General features: G+C 37.9%; 1 long non-coding RNA gene across 2 annotated transcripts in view; it reads left to right on the top strand.

Moving 5' to 3' along the window:
• The window catches only part of LOC107541688 (uncharacterized), a 46,299-nt gene extending 25,742 nt beyond the window's left edge, over nt 1–20,557 (top strand). For both annotated transcript variants that reach the window (XR_015715206.1, XR_015715205.1), the window contains exon 3: nt 20,135–20,557. This is a non-coding gene — a long non-coding RNA (uncharacterized LOC107541688). The remainder of the gene's footprint in view (nt 1–20,134) is intronic.
• The last annotated feature ends 243 nt before the right edge of the window (nt 20,558–20,800 follow it).

The raw sequence follows: 20,800 nt of genomic DNA, 5'->3' as shown, positions 1-20,800 counted from the left end.
ACTTAAGCCAATCTGTGTATCCCATCTATCTGACCACAGTGATTGTTTCAGACATTGGTGCATCACTGGATCAGAACAATAATATTTAAAGTGACACTTGCTGAGTTATCTTGTTAAAAGAAAGGTAAAGAAAAAAAAGCAATTGTGGAAAATGGTAAAGAAGATATCTCTTTGGTCCTAGATTTTGAGCCATAAGGCGTAAAATGAGTTTTATTATAGCCATATTACTCCCACCAGCAGAGAAACCCTGAAGCTTCCCAGAAAGCGCAGTGCATAGATCCTGAGGATAAAACCTATGTTATGCAAGGCAGAGTGGAGAGATAGAGAGAAACCAAGTCTTTGATGACAGATTTTTTTGTTGTTAAAGCCAGTTTGAATCAGGTTTTCTCTCACATATAATGATTGATAATGGATTCAACAATTTGTGTTTTACAATGTATATAATGTAATTTTAACTGATTTTATTTGTACATAAATGTTGGCATGGGAAGGAGCCACACAAAATGATTATTCTGAGTTCCTTGACCCTCATGAATAGTTCTGCTCTCATCGCTCCATAACTTCTACCTCTTTGTCCCACTTACAAATTTTGAAGGACTTTCCGAGGTTATTGAATCCTTACATCTAATTTATTCTTGTATGAGTTCTACTATACTTCCTTCATAGGGAACCAATGCAAAAATTTGGTCAATAAAATGTTTGTTGAATAATAATTATTTATTTTAAAGTAGACCTTAGATTTTCTTTTTAGTTATAGGAAGAGATGACTTCTTGTGATCATGTCTTAAGTATCCATGGTTGGAAATCTGTCATCCCCAGATTCTAACTATATCAACAGAGACCATGAGAAATGATTTCTGCTGAGAAGCATGGAAGTCATTAACAGTTTGGCTCGTCTCCATTTTTTGGTCCACACTCTCATACCCTCCCGCATTCTATTTCCAGTATGTTCATGTTTTCCCAGAATAGCTATGAAATCATGTAATTAGCCTCGAATCAGCAATGCTGACACAGCCATTGGCATTAAGTACAGAAAAATTGATCAACTTATTTTAAAGAAAACATTCCAAAGGATTCAGTTCTGCTTCCTAATGCCAGGAAGAGCCTGAGATATCTATTAATACTATGCTTCTGTCATTACAATATGAAATGGCTACTGAAAACTGTCCCCACACTGCCTCCAAGAATGCATACCCCCAGATGAAGTAAATACCCAGTTGGACCAGATTTCCGCACATGAAGCATGGTTTGCCTATCAGGACACTAAAGGAGCTGGATCCAGAGGGGTCAAAAAGCCTATAAAATAACATAAAGGGGAAAGGGAATCAATGGTCAGGTAGGTGGTATATGGGGTAACAAGTGGGTTGCCACTCAAGAAATTTTAAAATAAGCAAACTTAGGGTTTCCTTTGAGATTTAATCTATAAAATCAACATAGAATGGATGGGTTAGACATATAAAATACTACCCAGGAAGACAGGAAGACTCACAACTAAAGGCAAAACATGTTGGTGGCCTAATTGGTGATGTGTGTGTATACATTTGTGAATATGTGCATATGAAAAGTAAGTCAATCCAATTTTCTCATTATTTGAACAATGCAAATAATAATAGTACCTATTATTTAATCCTCACAGATGTGAGGATTAAAATGGAATGAAGTATAAACATTTAGTACATAATAAGAGCTTAGGAGAGGCTGAGAAGGAAGGAGCAAGCCCAAGAGCACACAGACAATCCAATGGACTCCTTTTCTGCACTGAGGTCTTTCCAAGAACCACTCTAAGTGCTCTATATGTTTTAACTTCCTTAATCTTCACAACAGGTTCTTTTAAGTACCTTCATGTAAGGTACTGTTATCTCCATTTCACACATTAAGAAACTGGCACCAAGAAGTTACTTAAGCACAGCTTCACCATGGTTACAGAGCTGGCAAGTGGACAAACTCTGGAGCTAGGCTGGACCTCAGCGTGTGCTGTTGGCTCTGTGGGGTGTGAGTGTACCTGAGCCCACTTCACAGTTATGGTGATTTATAGGGCTTCTTATTTTTTGCCCAGAGGCTTATCCATTATTAGTCAACTCAGGGTTCTTAGTTTGTGAAACTGCTGATGTAATAAAATACATCTGCATAATTATAGATTTACAGGAGACCTCTATATTCTTTAATCTTTCCACTTGCTTCCAGGCATCTGTTGATTGCAGTTTTCTCTTAAGAGCTATTTAGATTTTCTTGTTTTTTTGTATGCCTAGAATTTTAGATTTTATCATGAACCTTTTGAATGTTTCATTGAGCCTCTGGGTCCTATAAAAATCCTCTAGAAATAGTTGATTTTGTTGCTGTTTTAACAGGCAGTCAGCCTGGTTAGGTTCAGACTGTGAATCCTGACTGTCTTCTGTGGGCAGTGGTTCCATTTGTAAGTCTTTATGGATATTTTTATCCCACTGGGTGCCAGTCTGGGACCTGGGTGGGGGTCTATACTGTAGTTCAGTTCTAAAGCCTTCACTGTGCTGTTTTAGGTCTCTTTTTCTGCATGTGTATCTCCGGGGTGCCTAAGATTGTGTGGGTTCCTACAGGACATACGGATTGAAAGATTCTCCTTTAGCTTTCTCCCCTGTGATTTCCCCAGTTCCAAGAACTCCTTATTCCAGTCCCCGACTAGAAAGCTGTAGTTTCTCTTAGAGTTTTAGCCTCCCACACCGTTGTGCACTTCCCATAACTGGGGCACGGGGGCAAGAGAAAACAGAGAGAGAGAAATATCCTGGATTTCCCCCATGGTTTTTGGGGTGGAAAGCAGACCCTTTCTTGCATCTTCTGGCTGGAGATAAGGGCTTTTTCTCTCAGGGTTTTAGGAGCCTGTTCAACCATAATTGTCACTGCCCTCACACTGGTGTTTGCTCTGGGGAAGGCTGGGATAGAGAAAATGGAAAAAACACAATACAAAGAGATTTCTCCCATTCCATCAAGCATGCTGCTACTTCGTCCTCTGATCAGAGAGTTTTCTCTTGGAGATTTTCATGTCCACACCTGCTGCACGGTTACAGGATTTGGCCTACCTTCAAGTCTAAGCTGGGAAGCTCTGCTGTACAGATTGTTCTTTGAGTTTTGAGTTTTCCCCCTAATATGCCAGCTCTTATTTATTTTCAGAGTCCTCAGATACTGCTTTTTGTATTTGTTTCAGGAGTTTAGTTGTAATCACCATGAGATATTAGGGTGTAGTGAGCTTATACCACCTTAAATTGAACCAGAAACTCCTTAGTTATCTCTGAAACTGAGATATCCCATCCCTGTGTAGTCTGATAAGTTCAATATGCATTGTCATATAAGGAACTTTATTCCACTAGAGTTATTTATTCATTGATTTATTTATTCACTAAATACTTGAATGCCTACTACGTTCTATACCTTGAAAAATGTGTTAGAATACATATATAAATTGTCCCAATTTCTACCTAAATTTCTCATAGTCTGGTACAGAAGGCAGATAAACTAGAAATTGTGGTACAGAATAGGTGCTATAGTGGATCTTGGGTTTTATTTTATTTTTTACAAGCCCCAAGTAGGGAACTTTCTCAAAAGCTAAGCTCTTTGAAACAGATCTCTTTCTGGTTTATTTTTTTCTCTGATAGCTCTCCATTTTCTTCTCTGATTTTTTTTTTTAAACACAGTCTAGAATAGTTGGTTCCAGGTACAACTAAATGCTTCTATTTACAAAGAAATTTCAATGCATGTATTGAGCAAAACTAAAACTTTACTGGGTTACTTGAAAGGGATTTAGAACCTGGATCCATCTGTTCCAGCCTTCTCTGCCATCATTACCCCTTGATCTTTAGATCTTATCTCTTGTCTAAGAATCAATTCTCTGAGTTGCACACTTCACAAATATGTTTCTCCAACCTTTGAACCAGTGCAAAGTTATAACTCTGAGTCCTATTTTGGCTTCTTGGCAGGACTGCGAAACACTCCTTGTTTTAGTTATCTATCACTGCTTAACAAATTATCCCTAAAATTTAGTGGCTTAAAAAACATTTATTATCTCGCACTTTCTGTGAGTCAGAGATGCTAGATGCCTCTGGTTTTGAGTCTCCTGTGATGTTGCAATTAAGCTGTCAGATGGGGCTGCAGTCTCATCTGAGACTTGACCGGGGAAGGATACACTTCTGAGTTCATTCACATGGTTCTTGGCAAGATTCAGTTTCTTTTGGGATGTTGGACTGAGGGCTTCCATTCTTTGCTGGCTGTTGGTCAGTTCCTTTCTCCATATCTCAAGTTTCTTGCTATGTATGTCCAAAGGGCTTCTCTTAACATGACAGCTGACTTCCCTCAGAGTGAATATCTGTGAGAGTGAGAGAGAACATCCAAGACAGAAACTACCATCTTCAAGTAACCTATTCTCAGATGATAAGCTACCACTTTTGTCATAATCTATTTGTTAGAAGCAAATGTCTGATCCAGTCCACACTCAAGGGGAGGGATTACAAACCTTGACTAGCTACATTTCTTACTTACTGTAAACAGGACTTCTCTGTCCTAAGTCATGGGCTATTATAGCCTCTGCATGCTGGCTCAAAGCATCTAAAATTCCACAGATATTTATCCCTATCTTTTTTATTTTGTTTTTTTCATCTTGGCTTTGAACTACTTCTTTTCCAATAGGTTGGATTCAATAAAATTAGACCTCACTTTTAAAATATCCTGCAGAAAGTCATAATATATATTTACATATTAATAAAATAACCATCTTCTTTAAAAAGTCTGTGGTGTCTTTCAAAAAGTATGTGAGCCCAGCCAGGTGTGGCTCAGCAGTTGAACATCGACCTTTGATCCAGGAGATCACGGTTTGATTCCCCGTCAGAGCACATGCCCGGGTTGGGGGCTCGATCCCCAGTGTGGGGCGTGCAGGAGGCAACCCACCAATGACGATTCTCTCATCATTGATGTTTCTCTCTCTCTCTCCCTCTCCCTTCCTCTCTCTGAAATCAATAAAGATATCTTTAAAACAAAACAAAACAAAATGTGAAATATTTGACTCCATATTTACATCTGACTAAAATATGCCTTGATTAAGTTATGTTTGGGTTTTGTTTCTCATTTTCCAGTTACTTTTGGGAGAGAGAGGACATTTTGTCACAGTGGAAAATCTTTTATCACTCAAGGTCACTTGGGTAAAAATGTTCAGGTCATGTGATTCTTTCTGGGAGAAATATAAATTAAACGTATATTATTTATGTATTGATATATACCTAAAGATATGCTTATCAAAATTATAGCAAAGGCATCGCTGCCATGAAAAATATACATATTTCATTTCTACTATGTGATCTGCATCAATAGGACTATCTCTAATAGAAGATAATTAACAATTTTAACATTTTAGCATTGTATAAATTAGAATAGGAGTTCCACTTATAATCTTCACTTATTAAATTTGTGTTCACATCAGATTTTAATAAGTTAAGTATATCACATATCCTACAAAATATATTATTTTCTTTTTCATATGATATAATTTTCATTTCATCTGTTCAGGCAATTATCTACTTGTTACTAAAGCTAATTGAGCACTATTGGCCATATTATTATCACAGTGCTACAGAAGCACATGGCACTTATGTTGAGAGCCATGTGAAATAATAGTGTGAATGTTTTGTGCTGAGGGGTTTAAAAGTCCAGGGATAGAATCTAAAGACAAGAAATTCAAATGTAATTACTGTACATAGATAATGCAGAAGTGAAAAAATCAATGTCACTTAAATCCAAGAACAAGATGTATATTTCGTTATCCAACAAAATGTATATTTCATTATCCTTTGTCAAAATTTTTAGTCATTGAACAAAGTATATTGAGTACCTATGTGTGCCAGTTCTGAGCTGAGAATTGTCACTTTCTTCAGAGATCACAGTACGATAAAGAAAACAGGAGTAAATGCTAGAAACAGTGCCATCCTGTTTTTAAAAAAATAAACTTTTTAAGAAAAAGATTTTGTTATCAAGTATATCACACATATATAAACTTTGACAAAGAAAATATTGAGCATAAATGGTTTAACTATATGACAACCCTTTAAAATTCTCTCACCAAAGATATTAACCAGTCATTTTAATCCCAGTCACTTTAATCCTCTCCAAACAACATTATTCACAATCTTAGTGCTCTGAACCTGTTGTTCCCAGATCAAAGGCTTTCAGTACTTCCTCTTTGTTCACAGAATATACCCCAAAGTTTAAAACCAAAAGTATAAACCTTGTGGTCAGAGAGGCCTTTTCTAATGCCACCATTCCTATTCATTACTTTATTACTCTCCAGCTTTGACGTTCATAATGAATAGTTGTTACATTACCATTTCAAACAAATGATTCCCATGCCCTGTGCTATTTGTCTGCATGCTGTTCCACATGCTATTCCCTTCACCTGGTTCTTTGAGTGGTTCTTAAGCAGGGTTGATTTTGCCCTTTCCCTCCTCCCCTTACCAAGAACATTTGGCAATGTCTGAAGACTTTTTGGATGTCACAACTGGAGAGTGCTACCAGCATCTAGTGGGTGAAGTCCAGGGATGCTGCTCAATATCCTACATTGTAGGACAGCCTTCACCCATGACAATGAATGATCTCTTCCAAAACATCCCTAGGCCAAGCTTGAGAAACCTACCTAGACGATCCTTTCCTTTGCTCTTTGTTCAAATTTTAACCATTCTTTATGGCCTCTTTTAATGGCTTCCTCATCCATGAAAGCTGGTCTTGATCTTTCCACCCAAATAATCACTTTTGATTTTGAACTTTCCTAGGCAAAGTACTTTTGGCATTTAGTACTTCCATTTATTTATTCAGTTAAGATGATTTTTAGCTTGGCTGGGCGTGGCTCAGCGGTTGAGCGTCAACCTAGGACCCAGGCAATCGGGGTTCAAGTCCCGGTCAGGGCACATGCCCAGGTTATGGGCTCAATCCCCAGTCGGGGGCATGCAGGAGGCAACCGATCAGTGACTCTCTCATCATTGATGTTTCTATCTCTCTCTCCCTCTCCTTTTCTCTCTCTGAAATCAATAAAGATATATTTAAAAAAAGATGAGTTTTAGGTTCACAGAAAAATTAAGAGGAAGGTATAGAGATTTCCCATATATGCGCTGCCCTGTACATGCATAATTTCTCCCATTATCAATATTCCCCACCAGAGCAGTATATTTGTTACAATTAATGAACCTCCACTGACACATCATAACCATCCAAAGTTCATTGTTTACATTATGGTTCACTCTTGATGTTGTACATTCTATGGGTTTGGACAAAAATATAATGGCATGTATCCATCATTATAGTATTATACAGAGTATTTTCACTGCCCTAAAAATCTCTTTGCCCATCACGACTGTTTTACTGTTTCCAGTTTTGTCTTTTCCAAAATATCATATGGTTGGAGTCATACGACTGTAAGTTAATTAACCTTTTCAAATTGGCTTATTTATTTATTTATTTATTAATTAATATGTATTTAAAGTTCCTCTATGTCTTTTCATGGCTTGATAGCTCACTTATTTTTAGTACTGAATAATATTCAATTGCCTGGATATACCACAGTTTATTTATCTACTCACCTACTTGAAGGACATCTTGGTTGCTTGCAAATTTTGGTAATTATGAATAAGCTGCTATAACTACCTGTGTGCAGGATTATGTGTGAACATAAGTTGTCAGCTCACTTGGGTAAACATCAAGGAGTTCAGTTGCTGGATCTTGCGGGACAAGTATTTAGTTTTTGCCATCTCCTTTTTACACCCACATAGATCCTTTCCATCATTGAAAGTGCAGCTTATAGTACATCTTCTTCAGGAAGTCTTCAGATCATTTCTGTTCACAGAATTCTGTCATTCTTTTAAAATTATTTTGTAGAGATGGTATGGTATAGTGCAGTGGTTCTCAAACTAAAGCAGGCATGAGAATCCCGGTGAGGAGAGCTTATTAAAACACAGATTCCTGAACCCCATTCTCAGAGTTTCTGATTCTGTAGGTTTGGATGGGACTCAAGAATTTGTATTTCTCACAAATTCCCAGGTGATGCTGATTCTGCTGTCTGGGGACCACACTTTGAGAACCACTGTTGTAGCGGCATAGAAGACCATCTTTGGGGACAGGCAGGTCTGGATTTATATCTCATTTTCTCCACTTCCAAGCTATATGACACTGAACTAGTTATTTTACCTTTCTAAACCTCAGTTTCTTCACTTGTAAAGGGAAACAATAATAACTAAATCATAAATTCGTTTATTAGTATTTAATAAAATAAGACACATAAGTAATATAAAATACTGTATTTCTTTGGTATTATTTTTGTTTTGTTTTGTTTTAATGGTAAACACTAAAACACACCAGTTATTATTTTTGTTGCTGGAAAATAAAAGTTCAGAGATATTTATATATTAGTTGACATTCATAGGTTAAACCCAGAGAATAGTCAGCACTTAAAATTGGCATGCAAGCAAGCTAAATGGAGAAATTGAGCAATTGTTTATCATACAATGGCTGTGATGACCCACTCTGTGTGCATATTACTTCATCATTAACAAGAGGAAGAGAGGGTGTTGCTACATTACCATCTGATACAGTACATCCCTATTGGACAGAGTTTTGCTCCAAGCTTCTCAAAGGACTAACTCTTTCTAATGTTCAGCTATCATGCCTGCCTTTAGCATAGATAGAGAAGAATATCTGGTCTAATTTGGTCAAAACAGCTTGGTTGCACTTGATGTGCATGGTATAAGTCACAGCAGAGATAGCAGGGAACTGCTTTCCTCACAAGAGTACAATGGGAATGGCAAATAGGACTGTGCTGCATGGGCTGTGCTGACAGATATTTTCACCCACAATTCTTGGCTGGACTAGCTGAGTGGCTCTGCTCTAGGGCTTGTCTCTAGGTTGAAGGGGCTTTAGAGGAAGCTCTTTTCATGGCTGTGGCAAAAGGTACACTAGAACAAGCAGAAACATGCAAGATATACTGAGGCCTAGGCTTGGAACTAACATTTTGTCACTTCTGTCTCCTCCTTTTGGCCAAAACGAGTCACATGAGGTAGAGAAAGGTAGTCAGCCTCTATGATACCACTAACACAATCAATTTACCAAAAAATTAACAAAACAAATGAAGGCTCTGCATGAATAAAACTATATCATTTCAACACAAAATCAAGGTCAGAACAAATTGAAAGGCATACCATGTTCTTGGATGAGAAGATTTAATTATAAAAAAGCTAATTATTTCCAAATCAATCTATACATTGCATACAATTCCAATTAAAATACCATCTTAGATTTGTTTGGGAAACTGGACACAATGACCTTAGAGTTCAGTTGGAAGAGAAAAAGAATCTTAAACAAGAAATGTATCCAAAAGAATAGTGAGGGGACTTCCTAGGTACAAGAACATTGTATAAAGCCACTAAGACCAAAGAATATGGAACTGGCATAGAAGTAGACAAATTATTCATGGAGACTTATAGCAGGAAACATGAAAATTTAATATATGACAAGAGTATTTCATTTCTGAGAGAAAAGATTTACTTAACAGTTGGTGCTGGCTTGATCCTTGGCCCAGGTGGGGCACCTGTGGAACAACCAATCTGTGTCTCTCTCACATCATTATTTCTCTCTCTCTCCCCCACTCTCTGAAAAGCAATGGAAAAAAATATCCTTAGGTGAGGATTAAAAAAGAAAAAAGAAAAGTAAATTACAGTTGAAAGACTTAAATATAAAAATTATAATGTTAAGAATTTTAGGAAAAAGCTAGGAAACAACATATACACTCTAGGGAGAGAGAAAGACCCTAATAATAATTTTAAAAAGAATCCTAGGAGCTATTTTGAAAAACTGACATATCCGAGAATATAAATACTAAAATTTTTGTATGCAAAATAAACTCTAAGCAATGTCTGCAGACAATCAGTAGATTTGGAACAAATATTTGCAAAGCAGATGATAAACTTAGCAAGGGTTAATAACTATAATATGAGGAGAGTGATTCAATATGGGGATTGTGGTTGTGGTTGTGGTTGGGGAAAGGGATGTGGATAGGGAAGTAGGGAGCAGACCAAAGGGCAATTTGATAAAAAAGACAAACAACTCAATAGAAAATAAACAAAGGATATGAATATGCATTTTAACAAGAGCAAATCCAAACAACATATAAATATATTAAAATATGCTTTAATGCACTGGTAGTCATAAAAATGCAAACTAAGTTAACATTTACATATTGCTTTATACCTTTCATGCTGTCAAATATCAAAATAAATAAAACAAAAAAAATTAAAACAGCTATTGCAAGCAAAGGTACAGGAACCAAAAGTGCAGCTATCATGCTAATAGAAGTGAATTTTCATAGTCCACCTTTTTGGTACCCAATGTTACATTTTTTCTTTCCATTTATATAACCCTTTTATTCTTTTCTCAAAGTCTAAGATATCTGGGTAATATTCATTCCTCTCAGGTCTTCTTGTGTTTTGCCAAGGCCAAGTGATATAACTAAAATAAAAGTTGTTGGTTCTTAACACAACCATATGCAATGATTAGGAAGTAGCAGGAAAAACTACAATATAAGCTACCATTTGGAAAGAGACAGAGTAAAAAAACACCTAGCTGTCACTGGTCTACAGCAAGTAATCAAACCCTGTTTATCAAGAGTAGCAAAGGCTGTCTGTGGTGTCAGGAAATTGCTGCCAATAGCAGACCCTGTTTCTGTTTTCTGGGAAATCTCTCTGTAGATCCATTCCATAGCCTCTAGTAATTCCAGGGCTGGGAGTATGGAATCCTCCTTGTCCATTGCATTTCATGACCAAGGGTGAGTTCACCTGCCCAGTTGTAATAACTCGCTTCTAGTTGGTGAGTTTGGAGGACCTGAGGATAGCTCTAGAGGCTGATTGATGGAACCATTGATTCTATATTGGGATTGTGGTTGGGTTGGGGTAGGAAAATGGGTAAGAGAGTAGGGGGCAGACCCAGAGTGCAAGGGATTTATCTGCTGGCTCCTTTTTGTGTCTCATCTCTCAGAAGATGTAACCTCCTCCAAACTGTGAGCTCTGTTTATCTGGCCCCTCTTCTGGGGAACCCAGATCCCTTAGCTCTTCTTCTGAGCTGAGGTGGTGAGAAGAGCCAGAGCCTCAGTCCCTTCAGGTCTGAGCGGGACACAGGAACTGCAGGGGCTCCATTACGGTGAGCACAGCGGGAGGCTGAGTGAGCCAGAGGTGTGGGGAGACACTGCTAACCGCTTGGATAAGTCTGGACACAAGTCATCACTGTCCCATGTCAGTGGGACAGAGGGAAGCTGGAGCAGACCCAGTACAATCACTGCTGCTGACTGAAAGGATCGGGTCTCACACAATTCCCACTCATCTCATGCATGTGCAAATTCTAAAAAGGGATGAAATCATGCACTTAATATTCAATATTTATACAACTGACTAGTTAATTATTTATGCAAGATCTTACATTTACCTCTGTTAATTTTCATTTTGTTAATTTAATTTCAGAATTGGTGAGATGGAAGGAAGCCAGCTAGTCTGTAGTTCAGGCAGAAGAGGGAAAGGTGAAGAGCAAATCCTTTTTTATTAGGGCCTGCATAGCCAGGAATTGCATAGCCAGGAATTGTGCTGGATTGGGCAAATATATTAACTTGGTGGTTTTCAACCTTGGGTATGTATCAGAATCACCTGGCAGTTTTGTATAAAATGAAGATGTTCAGGTCTTATCCCACTTCAGTGAGCCTCTCTGTTCTTCATTAACTTCCAGGTAGTTTCAATATGTTTCAGTTCTCTCTGCATTAACTCATTACGTCCAAGAAGGTATCATTTCTGTCTTTACAGAAACCCAAGTTAGAATTCAGAGAGATTAAGTAGTTAATTCAAATAGGGCTAGAAGAGAGGGAGGAACTTAAAGTAATTTCCACCTGAATTGGTGGGGAGTTTAGAAGCTTGGAGATCTTAGTTAATATTAATGTGACATTGTTCTTGCTCAAAGTCTGGTGAGGAGTGATGACATTACAGTTATGTTTTATAAAAGTATCACACATTAAACAAAGATGCAAACAAATATTCTCAGTGTTAGCTAGCTACCTTATAGTCTTAGCCCATTTTTTACGTTAAAACTTTCAAATATATTGCACATAGTTAAAAAAATACATGCCTTGGCAGCCGTGAATAATGCTGCAATGAACATAGGGGTGCATATATCTTTGAAAATACATGTTTTCGAGCTTTTCGGGTATATGCCCAGGAGAGGGATTACTGAGTCATACAGTAGCTCTATTCTTAATTTTTTGAGGAATCACCAGACTGCTTTCCATAGTGACTGTACCAGTTGACATTCCCACCAGCAGTGAATGAGGGTTTCCCTTTCTCCACACCCTCTCCCACACTTGTTATTGCTTGTCTTGTTGATAACAGCCACTATAACAGGTGTGAGGTGGTATCTCCTTGTGGTTTGGATTTGCATTTCCCTAATTCTAGTGAGGTTGAAAATGTCTTATGATAGAGGACTGGATAAAGAAGATATGGGACATGTACACAATAGAACACTACTCAGCCATGAGAAAAGATGAAGCACTGCCATTTGCAACAACATGGATGGACCTTGAGAATATCATGCTAAGTGAAATGAGTCAGTCAGAAAAATCTAAGAACCGTATGATTTCACTCATATGAGGGATATAAAACTGAAACTCGTGGAAACAAACAGCAGTGTGGTGGTTGCCAGAGGGAAGGGGGTGGGGGAGAAGGGGGTCTTAATATATGGTGATGGGAGAAGATATGACTTTGGGTAGTGGGCACACAGATCTTGTAACATAGAAACCCACACCTGAAATTTATATGTTCATATTAACCAGTAAATTTAATAGCGATAAAAAAAATAATAAAACAATGAAGAAAAAGTTTCTTCCTCAATATTAGGTGTTTCTAATATATCCTGGGTGGAGTGTGGGGAATGTTCATGCACTTTTTGAAGATATGTAAGTCATTTTGGGTCACCTCCCTTCCCCACCCCCAATCCCAGCTTCATCAGTTTCCTGCTGCATATACAATAAAATGTAAACTTCTTTACACAATCTAAAGACTTTTCATGATTTAGCCCTGCCTGCTTCAACTTTTTCTACCATCTCTTGTAGACATATCTCACCACACTGGCTTTGCGCTGTCCGAGGGTCTTGCATTGGATGGCTTTTCGGTCTTACCTCAGCCTATCTTATGCAGTTTGTCCATTAGTCTGTTTTACTTTCTTTTCTTTTTAAATATATCTTTATTGATTTCAGGGAGTGGAAAGGAGAGGGAGAGAGGGACCGAAACATCAATGACGAGAGAGTCATTGATCAGCCGCCTCCTGCATGCCCCCGACTGGGGATCGAGCCCGCAACCCAGGCATGTGCCATGACTCAGAATTGAGCCATGATCTCCTGGATCCTAGGTGGACGCTCAACCGCTTAGCCACGCCCGGCCAGGCTGTTTTACTTTCTTTATAGCACTGATCACTAGCTTTAAGTATTTATCTGTTTACTATCTTTCTCTTCCACTTACAAGTAAGTGCCATGAGAATAAGAACTTTGTCTTTTCCATACTATCTAGAAAAGAACAGTGGCCGGCACATAAGAAGGCATAATATATATTTGTTGAATGAATAAATAAACCTTTCCAAGGACACTCATACAAACACACATATACATGTGCCCACACTTTAAGAAACTTATACCAATGGGATCATGCTATCCTCTTTTTAAAAATTATATGTCTTGGAGATTTTCCCAAATGGCTTGAAGTTCTTCAGGATATAAAATTTAGGTAAAAATAAAAAAGCAGAGGGCAGAATTAATACTATTTTGTGGATGTACTGGATATTTTGGTTGATTCCAGGAGTGTTCCATTTCAAAAATGCAGCAGCAATGAATATAATCATACTAGTATCTTAGAATACACTTGTTTCACTCTCACTTTAAAAATTTTAATATTCAGATGCATTCATATTTGAACAACATTTTCTCAGAATCACAATATTATGTGACTTATTGCTGGTGGGAGGGAGGTATTATTCATTAAAATTAGCTGCAGCAATCTTGAGAAAGTAGAATAAAGTAGGAGGGATCACAATACCAGACATCAAGTTATACTACAAAGCCCCTGTGATCCAAACAGCCTGGTACTGGCATAAGAACAAGCATATCGATCAATGGAACAGAACAGAGAACCCAGAAATCTGCCCAAGCCATTATGCTCAATTAATATTTGACAAAGGAGGCAGGAGCATACAATGGAGTAAAGACAGTCTCTTCAATAAGTGGTGATGGGAAAATTGGACAGGTACGTGCAAAAAAAAAAAAAAAATTAGACCACCAACTTACACCATACACAAGAATAAACTCAAAATGGATAAAAGACTTAAATGTAAGTCGTGAAACCATAAAAATTCTAGAAAAAAACTATAGGCAGCAGAATCTCAGACATCTCTCATATCAATATGTTTGCTGATACATCTCTTAGGGCAAGGGAAATAAAGGAAAAAACAAATAAATAGGGCTACATCGAAATAAAAAGCTTCTGCACAGCAAAAGAAACCATCAACAAAATGAAAAGGGAGCCCACTGTATGGGAGAGCATATTTGCCAATGATACATCTGATAAGGGGTTAATTTCCAAAATACATAAAGAACTCATACAAGTTAATAAAAGGAAGACAAACAATCCAATTTAAAAATGGGCAAAGGACCTAAATAGACACTTCTCCAAAGAGGACACACAGATCGCCAAGAGACATAAGAAAAAATGCTCAAAGTCACTAATCATCAAGGGATGCAAATTAAAACCACAATGAGATATCACTTCACACCTGTCAGAATGGCTCCATCAACAAATCAATGAATGTCAAGTGCTGGCGAGGATGTGGAGAAAGGGGAACCCTACTACACTGCTGGTGGGGATGCAGACTGGTGCAGCCACTATGGAAAACAACATAGAGTTTCCTCAAAAAATTAGAAATGGAGCTGCCTTTTGACCCAGTGATTCCACTTCTAGGAATATATCTTAAGAATCCTGAAACACTAATCAGAAAGAATATATGCCCCCTTATGTTCATAGCAGTGCTATTTACAATAGCTAAGACCTGGAAACAGCCCACGTGCCCATCAGTGGATGAGTGGATAAAAAAGCAGTGGTACATTTACACAATGGAATACTATGCAGCTGTAAAAAAGAAGGATCTCTTACCCTTTGGGACAGCATGGAGGGAACTGGAAAGTATTATGTTAAGCAAAATACCCCAATCAGAGAAAGACAAGTATGACATGATCTTACTTGTATGTGGAATCTAATAAACAAAATAAACTATGGAACAAAATACTGTAGATCTAGACACATGGAAGCATGGAACAGACTGACTAATCTCAGAGGGAAGGAGGGGCATGGAGAGATTAACCAAAGAATTTATATGCATATATGCATAACCCATGGACAGAGAGGTGAAGGCCTAGGGTTAAGGGAGGGTTCTGAGAGCTGGGTGGAGGGGGTCAATGTGGGGGAAAAGGGGATATCTGTAATACTTTCAGCAATAAAGATAAATTTTTAAAAATACTCCAAAAAAATTAGTACCTAAGGATTTTCAAAGATCAGTAGGATGATTATTAGGGAGAAAACATTGTTCTTTTTACTTTAGCTTTGGACTTCCTATAAGTGATATTATTATATGTGAGATGCCAATTTTAAAGTGAATTTCTTGGAAAAGAAAGAAGTGCTTTCCTTATTACTCTAACTTTTTAAAAAATTCAAAAATTGGTTAACTTCTGAAGTGTAAAATTCTGCAAAGCCCATGCCTCCTGACCCATGAGGAATTTCAAAAGGCTGGCTAATGCATTATTGATTGTGCTTTTTCTAACCCGTTCCAGGAAGTGGGCAGTCCTTGCAACAGGGTGGAGAGTACAGGCCTCAGTCCGGTCACATTATGTCTCCCATTTTCTGCTCTACTGGTCTTGTTTATCTAGTGTTATCAGGGCATGAGGAACACACACAGCCTTGATGGGGAAAAAGTTTCTAAAAGGGCTATGGCCTGAGGATAATGCAAAGAAGTGAGAGGTAATCTCTCCAGCTGAGCTTTGTGGATAGAAATAAGGTGCACTTAAAAAAAATTGTTTTAAATTTATTGATTTGAGAGAGAGACTAAGAGAGAGAGAGAGAGAGAAACACCAATTTTGTTGTTCCACTTATTTATGCATTTATTGGTTGCTTCTTGTATGTGCCCTGACAGGAGATCTAACCAGCAACCTTGGCGTATCAGGACAATGCTCTAAACCAACTGAGCTACCTGGCCAAGGCTTAAGGTGCACTTTTAAAGCATATTCTTATGTAAAGATGTAAGCCTCAGGTCTAATTAGCCAGCAGAAACAACTCCTGTGGCTTCCTTGAGTTACAATTCATCTTTCAACACTAGGAGAGGAGAAGGTGAAGGACAGGTGACCCAGGTCAGTTTATCTCATTTGCACATCCTATATCGGCGATTCTCAAAGTCATCTTTGTACCCTAATTTATCAGTGTTTATTTCAAAAACATTCATGTAAGCCTAAGGAGGAACTCCCATCTACTGCTACCAACACCAATCTGATCTTGCTATGTCACCACCCTCTGGGCAGCCACAAGTTATAGTGGTGAGAATCAATGACCAGCTCCCTGAGATCCGGCATGACCTGCCTTTCCTTGGTGGCAATGCCATGTCTATTTACACACCCAACCCCAAGAAGAGAGAAGGCCAAGAGAGAATGTGTATGCTCCTTGTGCACTTCAAATGCACAGTGAACGCATGTACTTTCAAGTGTGGCCAAACAAGTATTTTGAGCCTTATCAATCTGCTAGCAATTCCTCTCTTCTTGGGGGGAAGAGAAAGGTTGGCCTAAAGTAGGGAGAGTACCAGATGTATTTTCTCTCCTATATCTGGATTAAGTTTAAAAAGAGATGCTTTCAAGTAGAAATGCTAAAACTCAGTTTAAGCAACAAAAGTCTGAAGATAGGGAATATATATGTGTATATATATATATATATATATATATATATTTTTTTTTTTTTTTTTTAATTTTTTTTTTTTACTAGATCTTGGGAAGTCCCCATGTAGATCTAAGTAGCCTCTCTGGTGATATGATGTCAGTGTTATTATCTATCTTGGGCCTCTTTACAGTTTAATGGCTAAGATCCAGAAGATGCCAGAATACCTCAGAAACAAGACAAGGCCACTGGCTGAGACCCTCCACTCCCCAAACAGGACAGTACCACAGAAATATAGATGAAAAGCACATTGTGAGATTTTTCTCTCCCATCTTCTTATATCCAAGGCTTACTATGGAAGGTTTTAACAGTAATTAGTATAGTATTGAACTTTGAGGATATAAGGAAATATGGAAAGTTTTTAACCTATATATGAATCTTTGCTGGAATGTTTGCCTTTGAGCCAGGCCTGACCATCTCATTACTTATTCACATGATTCCAGGACTGAATTGCATAATAGTTTCAAAGATTCTACCTGCCAGACTCTTGTCTTTTATCATGTTATATTCCAGAAGACTCTGCAAGGACCTGATACTTCGGGAGAAAGGGCTGGTTCTGCTCATAGAGACTATAAGCTTTGGCTCATTTTCTGTTTGGGAAAATTGCCATTTTACCAAGATGTAATTAAACAAAAAGGTACTTATTCATTAAATGATAATGTAGGATTTTCTCTTCAAAATAGGGAGAATGAATATAATTTTTTTCTAAAGAACCTATTATTAATGTTAATGATTTGTAGATTACATTACTTTGCTTGCTGCTGATGGGGCAGTGGTAGGGTCTGAAGGTCCAGAACCTTATTCCCATAAACATAGATATAGCCCTTCCAATAATAACTAAAAAAATCTTTGTAAATGTAATTTGATAAGTAGTTGTATCATAATGAATGCTCTATGGTGAATTATTTTAGTTTGTATAAGTTTCCATTTTATTTTATCAAAGTTTTTTTTTATTAAATTAAGTACACTTATACTTTCTTATCGATTATATTCCACCTTGGAAATGGATAGTCATGTCTCTTTTATCCTAGAAGAAAGGGAGTAAAGAAGTAAAAATTACAGGAAACAGGAGTAGGTTGAGTTAAGTAACAAGGAGAACAGTCCCAGGATGGATCTACTGTTCTCAGAAAGAGGCTATTTCTTGAGTCTGGTGCAGATATCCCATCAGAAATAATATAATGAGCAGATGTGAGCACAGTACATAGTGAACAGATGTCTTCTCTATAGGAATAACATTTTACATCAAAGATATATTTTCATGCTTAAATTTTGGTTCTATGCCCTATTTCAAAGCTTTGAAGTGACTCTACAATTATATTTGACTAAGAGATTTGAAAGACAAATTGTGCATCTTTGGAAGGTTGGAGTCTGACAGGCACCGGGAAATCACTGCAGTTAGTGGTAAATGATCCAAATCTATGTCACAGCATTCTTATGATTTGACCAAACTAGATTCAGAAATGATGGCATAGTGGTGGGAGGAACAGGTAACACTCTGTAAGGAGGCGATGATGATGGGAAAGAAGATTACTTTAAAAGGAAACATTTATTCTCCTATCCTGAAAATATCAGAAGATTGTTTTCTAGAGAATTTGAAAACAATGATTTGAATGACGACAACATTCAGACTTCAGTGGTAACAAAGCTTAATACAATTCAGTGTGGGACACGTAATTGAGTAAGTATGAAATACCCTTTAACACACAGATCAAATTTTTGTCTGATTAATGTTAATGATTTATAGATTACATTACTTTGCTTGCTGCTGATGGGGCAGTAGTAGGTCTGAAGGTCCCGAACCTTAGTCCCATAAGCATAGATATAGCCATAAGCATTTTTTCATGACATCCTGTTGTGGTGAAAAAATGGCGATAAACAAGCATAACAAGAAGAAAGGCTTGTTTATTATTCCATCTTAAATTTGTTGCTCTTTTCCCCCCAAAATCCCCTAAAAAATGAATAATACCACAGTTTAGCTAGAGATCTCTCAAGCTTTGCATTTCTTTCTTCCATTCCTTTTCCCCCTTTTGCTCAGCCTTGAGCCAACATTATTTAATACTCTAGTTGTTTACCCCTTGAATTAATTATCATGAGTTACAGAGTCACACATTCTGCTATCTGTTGTACATCATTAAGTGGCTTTCATTAAAAGATTAAAATATATCAGGGTGAAAAACATTTGTGAGCTCTGCTCATTTCTAGAGCATCCTTGAAAGCCCTCTTTGTGAAAAACCATCTGTGCAAAGATTTTGATGAGGGAAGAGAAGAAAAGCCTATAGGTTATAGACAGTGTAAAAACACAGTTGAGGAACTCCACCACAATGGTTGGCTCACAATGAATCCCCCTGGTACTCAAGTATAGTTTGGGTGAGATTATGGCCAGAGCTCCACTGTCTTGACCTTTAAGAAAACTGTTTGCACTGATCAGGGAACATATACTAGTTTCCTAATAAGAACATGTACGTTACTGCATCTTTGTTAGGAAGTTACTGACTCAGCAAGAGTGTTGTTACAAAGGGCTCCAAGTTTATATTCCAGGTACTTGGAAGGAAGGTGGGAGGTCAGCATGTGGGCAGCCTCTGCGACTGGCCGAAAAGGCTGGAAGTGAGGTTTGTTTGGAGGGTCTTCTGTGTAGTGGTCTGACCCTGGTCAGACTGACTTTACTCTGGTCTAATAGAGCCCTGAATTAGGTGGAAGACCTATATCCATCATGGAATAGAGCTTCTGATGTCAGAATTCTGATGTTGGAGAGATCTGGGTGTAAATCCTGGGCCCACCACTGACTGGCAGTGTGAGCTCTAAGCCTCAGCTTCCTAATTTGTATTACTAACTAGGGTTGTCATGAGGGTTAAGTGAAATCATGTCTGTAACGGCACTAAGCTAAGTCTGGTCATTGTTACTCCAGTGATGTCAGATGAAACTGAAAATGCAAATCATGATGCTTCCCTTCTTTCCTAAAGACTGGAAGTGATAGAGAGTGGAGGATGAGTGTGACTGGAGATAGCATGGGGTTACCTTCTAGGATTTCCCACAGCTCTCAGGGTTCATGCTACTTACTGACTTTTCAACTTTGCTTCCTTCTGTTCCAGAGCCTGAGTTGTAAGAGTCAGAAATAATGGACTGGTGAGTAGACAATATTGAGGTGAGTACATATTACTCAGCCTATATCAAAGTACTTGTTTCTAGATAGATACAGAATTGATTGTGGTCAAAAGGAAGCCAGAGGCAACCCTGTTCATTACTGAGTGAAGAGGAGAGATTCTGAGATTAACTATGTTGAAACTTCTAAAGATTACTAGACTAAAACAAACAGAACATTTATTAAACACTGTGTTATAGGCTGAATTATGTCCCTCCCCTCAGATTTATACACTGAAGTTCTAACCCTCAATACCTCAGAGTGTGACTTTATTTGGAAATAGGGTGATTGCACATGTATTTATTTAAGGTAAGATGAGGCCATACTGGAACAGGATGGGTCCCTTATCCTATATGACCGGTGTCCTTATGGAAAAGGGAAAATTTGGAGACAGACACACAGACAGGGAGAATGCCATGTGAACATGAAAGCAGGGATTGGGGTCATGCTTCTACTAACCAAGGAACACCAAAGATTTCCCCGAAACCACCAGAGGCTAGAAGAGAGGCATAGCCCTCAGAAAGAACCAAGGCTGTCAGCACCTTGATCTTGGACTTCTAGCCTCCAGAACTGTGATACAATATAGTTATTTTGAGTCACTCAGTTTCTGGTACTT

Source organism: Miniopterus natalensis, chromosome 10, assembly GCF_054644295.1.
Source record: "Miniopterus natalensis isolate mMinNat1 chromosome 10, mMinNat1.hap1, whole genome shotgun sequence".
NCBI lineage: Eukaryota > Metazoa > Chordata > Mammalia > Chiroptera > Miniopteridae > Miniopterus > Miniopterus natalensis.
Note: the sequence above shows the minus strand (reverse complement) of the source record. Positions and strands in the feature narration are given on the sequence as shown.